Consider the following 13,174-nt stretch of genomic DNA (forward strand, 5'->3'; position numbering starts at 1 on the left):
ATAATTTTACGTAATGTTTTTTAACTTATTTTCGTTACGTAGTGAATGAAAAATCTTATTATTATTCGTTTCAGTTCAAGAAAAGTATGAAAAAATAATAGTTACAATGAAGATATTTTGAAAATTGCAGCAACATGTCTTAAAATTCTAGCCTTTTATATAGAAATGTTTTAAAAACTATCGAGATTATTTTTACTTCATAATCAGAGATTTTATAGCAATTAGTCGTATGATGACTGTCCTCATAGATATTACACAGAAGCTTGCAACGTTTGCAACGTTACTGCAATATTGCTGGAACGTTGCATTGTTGCTGCGATATTACTAGAATGATCTGTGCTGTATGGATTAAAAATTAAATTATTATTATTATATATCTCGTATCTGGCATCGGCGCGCGCACACGACACATTGTGCATCGAGCGTAACAAAATCAATTACAACTGCGGTCCAACCCATGCCTAGTGCGAATGAATCGGGGTATTCGAAAAAGAAAAAAAAAACAATTGCGAAATGCAAATACGGTTCACGCTGATTGTGGAAAGCAGATAATGGATCCTCCTTTTGAACGATGCTCGTGAAGTGGAAAGCTTAAAATAATTAATCGTACTTAACGGTAGTGACTCAACGAGATTTAAACCAGTCAAATGCGTTCCGCTTCCTACGCGCCAGCACGTCGGATTACAGCAAAAATAAATAATATTTTTTATGATGCAGGAAATTGCCATCCCACTGTAATAAGTAGGCATCAAAGATGATTGTTAATCAAGGAACCAAATTACTAGTGAGAAGATTATCTTCGCGATCTTACGCGTCCATGTATAATGCTGTAATTGTAGTGTATTCTAATACGCATTATATAGTATTCTACAGCATAAAATTCGATATTTACAAGTACTTACACTTCAGAAAGAACTTAGATATCTATTCAGATTGCATTTTGATATACATTAGAATACCAAGAATTAATGTATAAAGATGGCAAATACGAGTCACGTGCAGTTATTAGGGCGCAATAATATTTTAATAAATAATTTAGTGATAAAAATATAACAAACCGTTATATTATACAGCTTCAGCTCACTTTTCGAGTCATCCTCAGATATTAACAAATAATATACAGAGCTGTATCTACGTCATTGTCAACTATGCAGAAGCTCCTTACATGTGAATACGGAAAGAACGACTTAGCTGAAGTATTTAAAAATTTAGCTAGATGCAGATTTAAAAATTTTGTCGGATCTTCAAAATAATTATGTAGAACACCTAAACGTTGGTGATAGTACTGTAAAAAGTTTTAACATTCTAGTAATAAATTTGAGTGTCTCACATAATTATTTTGATGTGATTCAAACAAAATTATTTTCAGATCCATATCTAACTAAATTTTTAGATATATTTCAGAAAAACCATTCTTTTTATAAAGATGTCACAAATATGGAAGCTGCTTAGATTCCAACATAATGGATATAATTTCCATTCAAAATTGACAAGTAACAAGAGTAATAGATAAAATGAAACAGAAACAATTGTCCAGATGATAAAAATTAGTCAATACAAATACAAAAATACGAATAATTATTAAATAGATTAAAATTAAAGATGTAAAAAATATACAGATTCATTATTGTCTAGTTAATATAACAATCGATAACATGTAACAACGATAAAATGAGCAACGTTAGAATGCATATTCTAGCTAAGACAACCTGTGGAGCTAAATACGTCGAAAACTTTAACTGATATTTCCAGCAAAATGAATCAGTGATTGACCTGTGATTGTGGTGTAAAACTGCGATTATGGACAAGGAGGAGAAAGAGATGAAGGCTTGAGAGCTTGAATGACACCAAGACCAAGCAGGGTGAGTTTTCTTGCTCGATGGACATCTTTTTCTTGCGCCGATTGTGCGCTACGTGGTCGTCGCGACACAAACAGCGTATGATTGAGTGAACGCCGCGAGGGATTTTCCGGTGTAGGAATGGCGGAGTGAGTGAGTTTCGAAGTGTGTGGCGCGACGAGGGATAGAATGGTAGAAGGAATGTAGACATTTAGCTGTACCGAGAGGGTAAGGCGCCTCGTACAGCCTCGTGGGAGCGTAACAGCCCCTAAAACGATGTTGCCGAATATACAGCTGTCCCTTTTTTCTTCTCGAAATTTTTGCACGCCAACGTGTGCGTCTGATCTTTGAATCTCTCAATTTTGCACTTTATGTTATAGAAAAAAGAATACTTATTTTCAAAATGACGGTTAAATAAATATTTAAATTATTAATTTTTAATATTTTGTACATAAAGTTAATGTCAATAAAAAGTAAAGAATATAAATGTAATTTAATTAAATCTTTCTTTTGTGACGCAAATATATACTTACATTATGATTGCAACTAAAAGAGTATAATATATAATTAAAGAAGTGAAAGGTTAAAAAGTAGAAACAAAATTATCTCTCAATCAAATTAATCGAAACCAGTTCGAAAATCGAAATTGAACTGTTAAGGTATGTCATCATCGGAGCTTTATTCGCTCTTTTCCATTTCGAAGTAAACGAAATCATCGACAGTCGGCGGGGTCGATCAAGTAGACGTAACCCCTGAACTGGTCTCGGCGTTCTCTCTCTCTCTCTCTCTCTCTCTCTCTCTTCTTTTCCCCTTCTTCTTTCGTTCTTCGCCATCAGTAAAAACGGAAGCGGAGGGCTTGAAGGTTCCTGGTTTATCCGACCGGCGCGGCGTTTCTGCTCGCGTATCGCGATATCCTATCGTATCGATATGACTTCCCTGAGGGTCGCTCGAAGTAAAATCATTAGTAATGCCATTGTGTTGCCCTTCATCCTCAACCATTCTCGTTCCCCGAGACAACTGATGCTCGACATGCCCGCGGCCCTTTTTTGCAAAATTCGAGCGATGAAAGGCAAAAGGAATTCAATCATTTTTAACTCGTAATATGATTATTTTTTTATATCGTTACATTCAAAATCAAGATAAGTTAAATTAATATAAGTTAAACAAAACATTATCATTGATATAACTTATTAGTTAGTAACATAAGTCTTGAAAAAATACGATGCGGAGCATATAAGTGTTATTTTATATATTTTAAATAGCTATCATATGTATCATGTATACTAAATAATTAAAGTAAATATTTGTTTTATATTTTGACAGTCGTGAGAATATCAATAATAACACGCTAGAGGAGTACATTTATATGAAGAACTAATAATTCTTGTATAATTCCTGTAATTTATTTCGTAAATTGACAAGGAACCTCGCATATCATAAAGTAGAATAACATCTCCCAAATGGACCGGCGATATTTTATATCGATCAAAACAGCCTTCATCACACTCAGTATCGCACGCATGGCCTAAAACGTTTCAAGTGGAAATTTTTCACTTTGATTCCAGTATTTATCGGCACTCGTTACGATCACTGTAATCGACATGCAATTAGCCCGAGTAGATTAATACCGCTCGAATACTGGTAATGGGTACTTTGCCGATATGTATGTAGGTGTGCATTTCGCGCACAAATACACATGTATACCTGTTATGAAAGAGATACAGATGCCGCCCGTTGCACAACAGGAAGAAGAAAACGAAAAATGAACTACGTCCAATCCAATATTTCAAAAACGTATTGTATATAGGGCTAAGAATATTATATTTTAATATAATACGAACACAGAGCGATAATAATTTAACTGTAAAATCATATTCATTGAAAAACAAATCTGATATTGCTATAATTATTAAACTAATAATAAAATTTTGCAAATATAATTAAATTATATAAATACTTAAATATTAATACTTTATATATATAAAAAATTAAATTCTTTAAATATAAGTAATACACAGTTGTATATAATTTGTAACAAATTGTGGAAGCTTTTTCAGTAAAATTAACATTTATAATATATTAAACTAACATTTTATTCATTTATCTTAGAATTTATATATTATAGAATTTAAAATATTTTATGTTAATTATTCACTCATAAATTGTGAATAAAAATTCAATACAAGAATTTTAACAAGAATCGATTTTAACACAAATACGAAATGTTTCTTACTGTATATAATATATAGATACATATGATATCTCGTTTACATTTAATTATCATTTTTTATTGAGCTCATTGTACTGCACAGACATTAACAAGATTAAAAGACAGAATTTTTGTATTTGGACACAGTTGTTATCATTTTATATAGTAAGCTGCAAGTCGTACAAAATCGTAACAATCGGAATTTCGTATAAATGATACTGTCGCTATCGGTAATCCGGCGCGCATTCTGGACGTGCTATAGAACATCCTACAGCATAACGTCTCCGTTCGAGACGACGCCCATTCGATATTTCGCGAGATATAATATAGATACACGTGCGCGATATTCCACCCGTATACGTACGATGTATCGATACAGAGCGGTAGCGGGTAGGTAGAAAGGTACGGGGGAAAATATGATGCGCTCCTATCAGATATGTGAACGACGCAGATATAATACAGGTACGTACCTATATACGGGATGCCCGAGTCCGGGGATTCTCTGCCGCGGACGTCTGCTTCACGATAAGATACGGCGCGCAGCTCCATCCGAGATCTCTCCGGTTTTGCAGAAAATTCGCGGACCCCCTTTATCGGGTTTCCTGATAGCGTTCCTTTTTTCCTTACGGACGGCCAGAGGCGGGACGAATTGGGGGGAGGAAAAAAGGAAGTTGAAGTCCACACTGGAGTGGATATCGACATTTGGTTCCGTATAAACGGCTCGAATCAGATTAGAAGCCCGATCGCTGGATGCCAGCAGCGACTTCGATATAATCAAAACGAATTTTCGACGATTCTCTTGATAGTTACGATGTAATAACTGTCGCTAGCATAAGTTGTCTCAAGCAGAACTTATAAAGCTGATGTTGAGAAAAATTGCGGAAATGTTGATAGATTATTGATGTGATAACGGAAATATTGTTGATGACATAGACATAAAAAATCGGTTACTATTATAAATCTTACAAGAGCTCTCTTTACATTCTTTATTATTACCGAATTGAAAAAGTTAATTGCGTTATAATCGAATTGCAAGAATTGGTCAATTCTTCTTTAACGTACGATAAAGTGAATCGTCAGCTTTACCTATGAAGTGGACTATAGCAAGGATCAGTGGAATTTAAACGTTACGTCGAAAGGATTTCGGATTAGATATCGCTTGCATCCTGCGACGCATCTATCTGTCCTTCGACAACGGAGGTTGAACAAAACAGCAATCAATAAAGACGAAGTTAGTATCCGTACGGCGGATTCCTTCAATCAAATTAGGAACATCAAAGTACCCAGCAAAGGCAAAGAAAAAGGACGAAAGGACGAAAAGGTGGACAAGAGAAGATCTTGTGCAGGGTGGAGGCCGACATTCCTCGAAGGGTGGCTGCCAGGAATTAGCCTCTATCTCCAGAATCCGAACCCCCGAGACAAAGAGCCATCCCTCGTCTTCTCTTCTTTCCAATCCCTGACTCTCTTCGTCATCTTTCTCAGCTCGTGTACCCGAGCATCTTTGCGCTTCTTGATATCAGCTCGCTTAAAAAATCGTCTTGGGCGTGGTCATCATGAATCGAGTTCCAATAATTTGCCACTGAAATACTAAAAAGATAATCCACGAGATAAAACATCTACAATCTGTAAATTTCGTCATTCGCGAAATAGAGCATTATGTTTATTTGATTAAATTCTAAGCATGGAAGAAAAATATAAAGATAATTTTATTTAGACGTTGTCTGCAGAAACTACACTGAGAGAAAAATGTATTAAATTTTAATAAATATTTATTTGAACAGTGCCAATTGAATATTTATTAAATGTGAACATATATTCACATTTGGTACAAGAACTATTAATTTGATTTAATTATTAAATTGTTTTACTTAGAAAATATTTATTTTCCGTAAATAAATGTTACATTAATATTCAAACAATTATTGGTTTATTAAAATTTAGTATACTTTTACTCTCTTCAACACAGAGAATTTTTTTTAGAATTTACCCTGAAAATATGGTAATCCTGGGACAACATTGTATTTCGAAGAATTTTATGTAAATTTCTCTTATTTATTAAAACTATAATAAAATATGAAATAAGTTCGATTAATTTTACTGAACTACGTGGTAAAAATCTTTAAAATATTAATTTATACTACAATTACCATATTTTCAGGATAAATTAAAAAAAAATTCTCTCTGTGAACATTTGTTATTTTTATACGCTTTCATATTTATACGTTTTACATATTTATATATGTTGTGATAATTATAAGATACGAAGTTTGCATCAGAAAGCGTTTTAAGAAAATTGGAAAACATTTTTAATGATGACGCAGCAAAACTCGCGTTCATGTCATAATTTTCGCGCGATATGTTCCTCGCTAAAAACACACGCATGATATTATCTCGTAATTGCGCGGCGCGCAACAATCAGAATGAAAAACTCCCGGTCTGTTTGATGTCTCAGCACGCATGGTGCGTGGCCGGTTGATGAGCCGCGAGTCGTGTGCACATCCGTAAAAATCTAGCGAATTGCCGTTTTCCGTGCGGTATGTGGCGCGTGTCGTTATTATACATTTATTTATTATAATACCGCGATCTCCCGTACACTGTAGAGTGCGAATGAAAATTGTGCTGCGCAGAAATAACTGACGAACACTATCTATAATGAAGTTTACAATGGTTTAGCTATGAGGTCATATGTATAATGAAAATAGATTACTGCAGTAATAAGTAGAGCAACAATTGCAGTGATAATAATGGAATGGCAATGGTAATGGAAATAGGAGTATTGTAATTAATATTTTTCTGAAACATTATATAATGCAAAGACCATCGCACATAAAAGAATTAAACAGTAAAATGTAAACAAATCGGCCAATCACAGAACGTAAAATAATAACGTAAGCAATAGAGGAGCAAATCCAAAATGTCGATTTGCAAGTTTTTTTGTATGCCATAGTTAGTCTTTACACTTTATGGAAAAGTATATAACAGCAAAGAGGAATACTGATTTAATTTATTCAGTTATGAATAAGTAATGCAATTATAAAATTGTATTATTCTCAAGCAATATTAAAAGACGTTTTATCGTAATTGAATACTACAGCGGTATTTAAACGCGACGTAATGACGATAATAAAACGAGCAAGTAATTTTCCGATATCTCTTAGATAACGCGAAATGAAACATCTCGGAAATCCCTCGTTCGAATAAACGCGAACACTTTGAGAGGGAGTCTTAACTCGCAAGCGGGCAAATCTCCCTCGATCGTCGTTCTCTCGCGTTCAACGAACGCAGCGATCTTTTCTAGCACATCGCCATCGTAGAAGTTCACGATCGCACGATCGAAAGTTCCAAAAATCATGTAAACGATCCGTTCCTTGCTACGATCTCGGGGTGGAGTGTCGTTGCGCTGGGGGTGAAAAGATTTGACGCGTAGACAATGGCCGTTGCATCTTCGAGCGATACGACGAGAAGAGGGGGTAGCGAGGGGGTCCTGGTAGTTGCAAAGACGGGGTGATGGCAGGAAAGGAAGGGAAAGGGAGCTTGCGCAAGCGCCCCCAGGAAAGTGGCGGCATAAGCGGTCGCACGGGAGAAACCACCCCGGCGGTAGTACGGCTGGTGAGCTCGAGACGGACATCTAAGAGAAAGAAAGAAAGAGTGAGGCAGAGGGAGGCAGCGAAAGACGGGGGCGCGTAGGGGGATGTAAATGCCCCCGTGATGTATCGGATCGATGCCGCAGCATCCAGACACCCCCCGCCTTACTACGCGACCTAAAAACGTTCTCCGAGGCAGGAATGAGTTACGGCTATCCTTTTCCTTTCATCGTAATTTCCTGCCTGGCCGGCTGATCTTATTGAACTATTGCGAGAAATTCGAAATCTTTGTTATATCGAGTTATTACAGGATGTAGCTCTCAAATTAAATACATCAAATTTAATCTGCATGAATATTTGAAGAATTTTTGACATAAAGAAACATCAAGTTTGATTTGTATAAAATTTGCAAAAATGTAAATGGTGTTATAGCATCTATCAGAAGGTGTATAAATTTCATTTTAAACTATCTGCAATTATTTTCTGTTTCTCGTTAAAAATTATATTCCGAGCGACCGACACGCGCAGTGCCGTGCGCGAGATCTGTAATAACCGCGTTTAAGCCCGCGATGATACTGCCGAGTATCGTTAGAGAAAGTTCTCGTCGCAGTTTCGAGATTTCCTCGTTTGCCGAACTTTTTTGTACCGAACCTGGACAACCGCCGGTCCCATCTCGCTGCGCTGGCAGTACATAGCTACGCCACATACACGCGGTACGGCCTGGACTGTACATCCCGAGGCAAGTTTACGGATAGATACATTTTCTGCGAGCCAGAAGCGCGGCGGCAAGCGAAGTTACTCGGAATTGCGGGCGAGGCGACGATGTTCGTGCTTTTACTTGCCGACAACTTTTCTGCAACCGGAGGGATGGTTCTCTTGCGCAAAAGCCCTCGAAACCATCGACGGGAACCGACGTATGCTATTAATGAACATGTGTGAACCACCATCTTGTGCGCTGTGCAGTTTTCACAGCACTTCCTGGGTGACTTTTAGGTTTACGATTTGCTTCTTAGCTTATAACATGTCGTCGTTGTTATAGAGGAATCATTTATGTTCTTAGAAGACTTTCTATATTACATCTTAGAGACTGCTGTACTGGAATTCAATTTACTTCCCAAGTAGCAAGGTGACGTTTTAATGACGTCTTATTAAAGACGTTATTAAGACGTCGTCATTAAGATATTATTAAAATATATTTTGACGACACCTTGCTATTATTTAGGTTCTTGCGAATATTTCATAACACATAATTCACCTTGAGTTGAATATCCAATTTTTCTTTAACTTTATTGTCCTTAAAAAAATATTTGTTGTAATTACTTATTAAAATATTACTTAAATTTAACAATTTGTAGCTAAAGATACGTGTTATATGAAAAACCGTATTGCAGCAATCAAATATAGCATTGGAGAAACCTCGAGAAACACGATTTTATTCCTGGAACACACGGTAGCATTATTTAGTCCATACGAGTTTTCACATTGCGGGATTTTATTGGGGTCGATTATTTATTCCGTCGTAAGTTATCAACGCGGAATAAAAAAATACAATCGTGTCACATCCGCGCGCCATGATTTATACTGGGAAAACTCCCAGTCGTCGACTGCGTCGTGCACTTATCGATTCTAGAGCGTATACAGATCTACATTTATTGATAACGTTGACGTTAACCGCAATAAAAGAGCGGTAATTGCTGAGTTAACTTATGGCTGCATTTGCTCATTAGCACCCGGCGATGCGGCTACTTTAATTAGCAAGCCGAAGATACCCCGCAGCGCGCACGTTCCGTATAAAAGTCGGCCGTAATGGATGACCGCGATAGCGTTTAGTAGATGCATTTTCATACGGCCGCCGGCAATGACGTACTTACATCCGGATGTACCAACAACGGGGTAAGTGCGTACGGTAAACGTGCGTACACTTGAGTGCGAAATACACGGTCGGGAAAGAGGAAAAGCGATTTTATCGAATCTTGAGGTACATATTATATAGACTGTTCTCTGATAATTAGGGGAAAATACAAGCTTACGGTGTAATAGCGTAAAGTGGAAAATAATTACCGCAGTAAATAATAAAAATTTAAATACGCCATTCGTTACATTTATTATACTTCTACAACATTATTATACATATATCATATAGATATGTAAACATAAAGAGAAGGATGGAGGGGGGAGAGAAAGAGACATTTTTTAATGGATCTGAGAAATGGATCTGGTATTTTAAAATTTAATCCAGCACTAAAATTAAACTTTGGATTAAATTGTAAAAAATTTATAAGTTACAATTTTTTAAAAGTTTATTTGATATTTTGACATGGTAATGAGTCTCATTATTTCTCCTATTTTTAAACAATAATCTTGTATATGTCGTTTAATAATATTTAGGAAATGAAATTAATGAAAATATGCAAAGTTAGAACTTTACGTGATGATACAACTAAATTGTATGTAATAATTATATAAAATAATAATCATAAATGTAGAATTTTTTATAATGTATAATTATATATCTATATGTAATAAAAATTTTTATAATTATATACGTATATGTATATAATTATTGCACACTGTAATGTTATCAATTAATTTTCTCATAGCTAATTTGATTTGCGATTATTTACATTAGTTACAAGTAGGAGTAAAGCATTCTCTAGAGGAAAATTAGAAGTGCGAGTGCAGGTATAAAGAGGGAGCTTCTATGTATCAGCGACGAACAAGAAAAAAGTGAAGTAAATTCACACTGATGCATATGTAATAATATGCATTCGCTGCCAATGTAATTTTATGCAGGTGTAACCGACACTCACTCGTGCTGGAAAAAAATGTAACTTGATGGCGATACAGATACATCATAATATGCAAATGGCGAAAAACAATATTGCACGGTAGTAGAAATGTCTGCTCATGATTATTTATGATTAAACAAGGTACAAGTAACTGCCGGCGTAAGGGATAATTTCGTCGAAATCTTGTACAATGTATCTTATCGATGTGTGATCGATGTGCGATCTCTCATTCAGCGCGAAACGCGTTATGTAGGAACGGTGCACAATTGCGGAAAATTAAAGGGAAATGCGGTAGATAGGCGATCTTGATTATACCCGCGCTAAATATAGAAGCATACCGCGCCAAAGATATTTAATTAACGTATATGCAATATTCTTCGTGGCGGTACAAAAAATTTGCGTGCTTTCGCGGAGCAACGCCCATGAGATTCCCGCGTTTCCGTGCTGATGCTTGACGGCGTATCTGATAAAGTCTCCTCACTTCGAGATCTGATCTCAAAAAAAATTGTTAAGTTCTCATTAAACATGAATATTTTAATCTTCAACGCGGAAGTTTATTTGCTGCAGGTGACACATGTCTTCTCTCAGTAATTTAAAAAAGGGAGATGTTAATTAGAATATAGGTTTCTTTTAATTAGCATAATTTTATTTAATCGTAAATTAAATGAATAATAGATTAAATGAATAAGCTTTAAAAAAAAAAAGAAAAGGAAATTTTCATCTAGATTTGATGCTTTAATGACTAAATTATTATCTTTTCCTTCATTTTCTATGTTTACATACATTTTAAGAGAGAAAATGAAGGAATGGGAATAAATCCGCTTATATTTGCAACTGATAAAAAACACTTATAATACGTCTGAGAATCTTAAGTGGCCAAAACCATCCCCATTTCACTCACGCGATCTTTCAATTAGCATCAGCACCCCCGGTGTTTGCTGAGATTGGCAGAATATTTACCGCAAACACGCAAAGCAAACTGTGAAAGCAAAAAACTCTGAAATATATAGTAGTTAAATTTTGATTTGATTACAAAAAATATATAATAACATATATTAATGATGTTAACTTTAAAAAAGGTTTACTTGATGGTTCACTGCATCATTTTTTTCCATAGATATTTATGTCATTACATTTTTTGTTAAAAATGTATTAAAGTTTATTCTTCAAATTTTTATTTATTTAACGATCTCTCGTCCATGAAGCGTTTGTATAAACGTTTTCGTATGAGGGAAGCGCACGTTATCGTTTCAATGCAAACCATCTAACGAACCATTGATTCATTCTAGCTGCTCCCACAGCATTCATCCTAAACGGATTTGGCTTCATTAACCGCCCGTGGACCCACCCCTATTGCAACCCCCACAATTTTCTCCGACGTAGCAAGCACGACGTCCTCTCGCATCGTAACTATGGCAACAATAGTAAAGGCAACTGAACTGACACGAGGAAATGTCGCGCTCTGAAAAACATGACCAACCTTAATCAAACTTAATCAATAAATCAATAAATTTTATTCTGCAATATCATTCATAGATCATTTTTGAAAAATGAGTCATACGCAACAATAAAAATTTGTAATTATTAACAATAATTATTAACACTTCTATGTTTTAAAATAGAATTATCGCATTTATGATTGATGTATAAGCAGTGCATAACGAATTATGCCTCACAAGGAATATCAACCAATCGAGTTTCTCGGAAGTCTCCCTTCATAATTTAAATTACAAAAGGGAAGGGTGCGATTCACCCTTCAAGAGAGTCGCACATGCGCGAGATGTATATAAAATTAGAGGGTCTCTGTTGGCCAATGAGATCGCTTGAGAATGTAAAGGGTTGTGTACCTACGCTGAAATGCGCAGAGCCAAAAGAGAACAATTTAAAATGATCAATAGGAATTTTTTGTGATGAATTATATTAATTTACTCTTCGTTTATACATTCTTTTACCATTCTTGATTAATTCTACATTAAAAAATTAGTAAATAAATTTGAGCAAACATGTAAAATTCATGGATAGAGAAACGCTATAAATGTACTTTAATATTAATCAATATAATAATTATCTTGACATCTTTTTTTAAAAGAAAGGGATTCTGATACGAATTAAGAGTGTCAATTATTGATTTACAAAACTTGTTCAAGTTTAACCGCATGCGCATCACCTGAATAGGTGCTCCCAATTAAAAAGCTAGAAATTGGTTTTTAATTTCTATCGAAGGAGGGCGAGGATCATGACCCTTCCGCAAAGGGTTGCATACGCACATGCGCGGCACGCATGCAAAACGGGTAGGACGGGGTGAGGCAGCCAATGACGTAGCTTTAAAGTTAATTCCAGTCCGTCCCTCGTGAACCGTCGCAACCACTCTGGAATAAGGCTGATCCAGAAGGCTCGCCCTTATCGGGAGGGAGCAGGCAGTGAGACTTAAAAAATGATCCATCGCTACCACCAATCACGCGGCGGGTGGTAGCGAGTCCCTCTCTGATTGAGACGAGCTTGCAGCGTGTCTGGAAAACGATCTACCCGGTGCGGAACCGCGGGGAGAGAAAAGTGTTAGCCATAAAGCACGACCATATATCAGCCCAAGAAATATTATCGTGCGCACAGTCGATACTGCGTGTTCCATGCGTTTCTGCGAAAAAAATCTCCGTCTGCTCGCCCAATCCATCGCCGAAATAATTTTGAATTTTATACATTTTCTAAAGTACATATAAATTTTGAACAGTATTTATATTTTGATTAATAAATGAC

The 13,174-nt window shown here is 35.8% G+C and overlaps 1 pseudogene; it reads right to left on the bottom strand.

Annotated features, from left to right (window-relative positions):
- Positions 1–5,395: 5,395 nt before the first annotated feature.
- Positions 5,396–13,174, bottom strand: part of LOC108723415 (uncharacterized) — a 41,597-nt pseudogene continuing 33,818 nt past the window's right edge.

This window comes from Mycetomoellerius zeteki, unplaced genomic scaffold (genome assembly GCF_001594055.1).
Source record: "Mycetomoellerius zeteki isolate Tzet28-1 unplaced genomic scaffold, Tzet1.0 scaffold232, whole genome shotgun sequence".
Taxonomy (NCBI): domain Eukaryota; kingdom Metazoa; phylum Arthropoda; class Insecta; order Hymenoptera; family Formicidae; genus Mycetomoellerius; species Mycetomoellerius zeteki.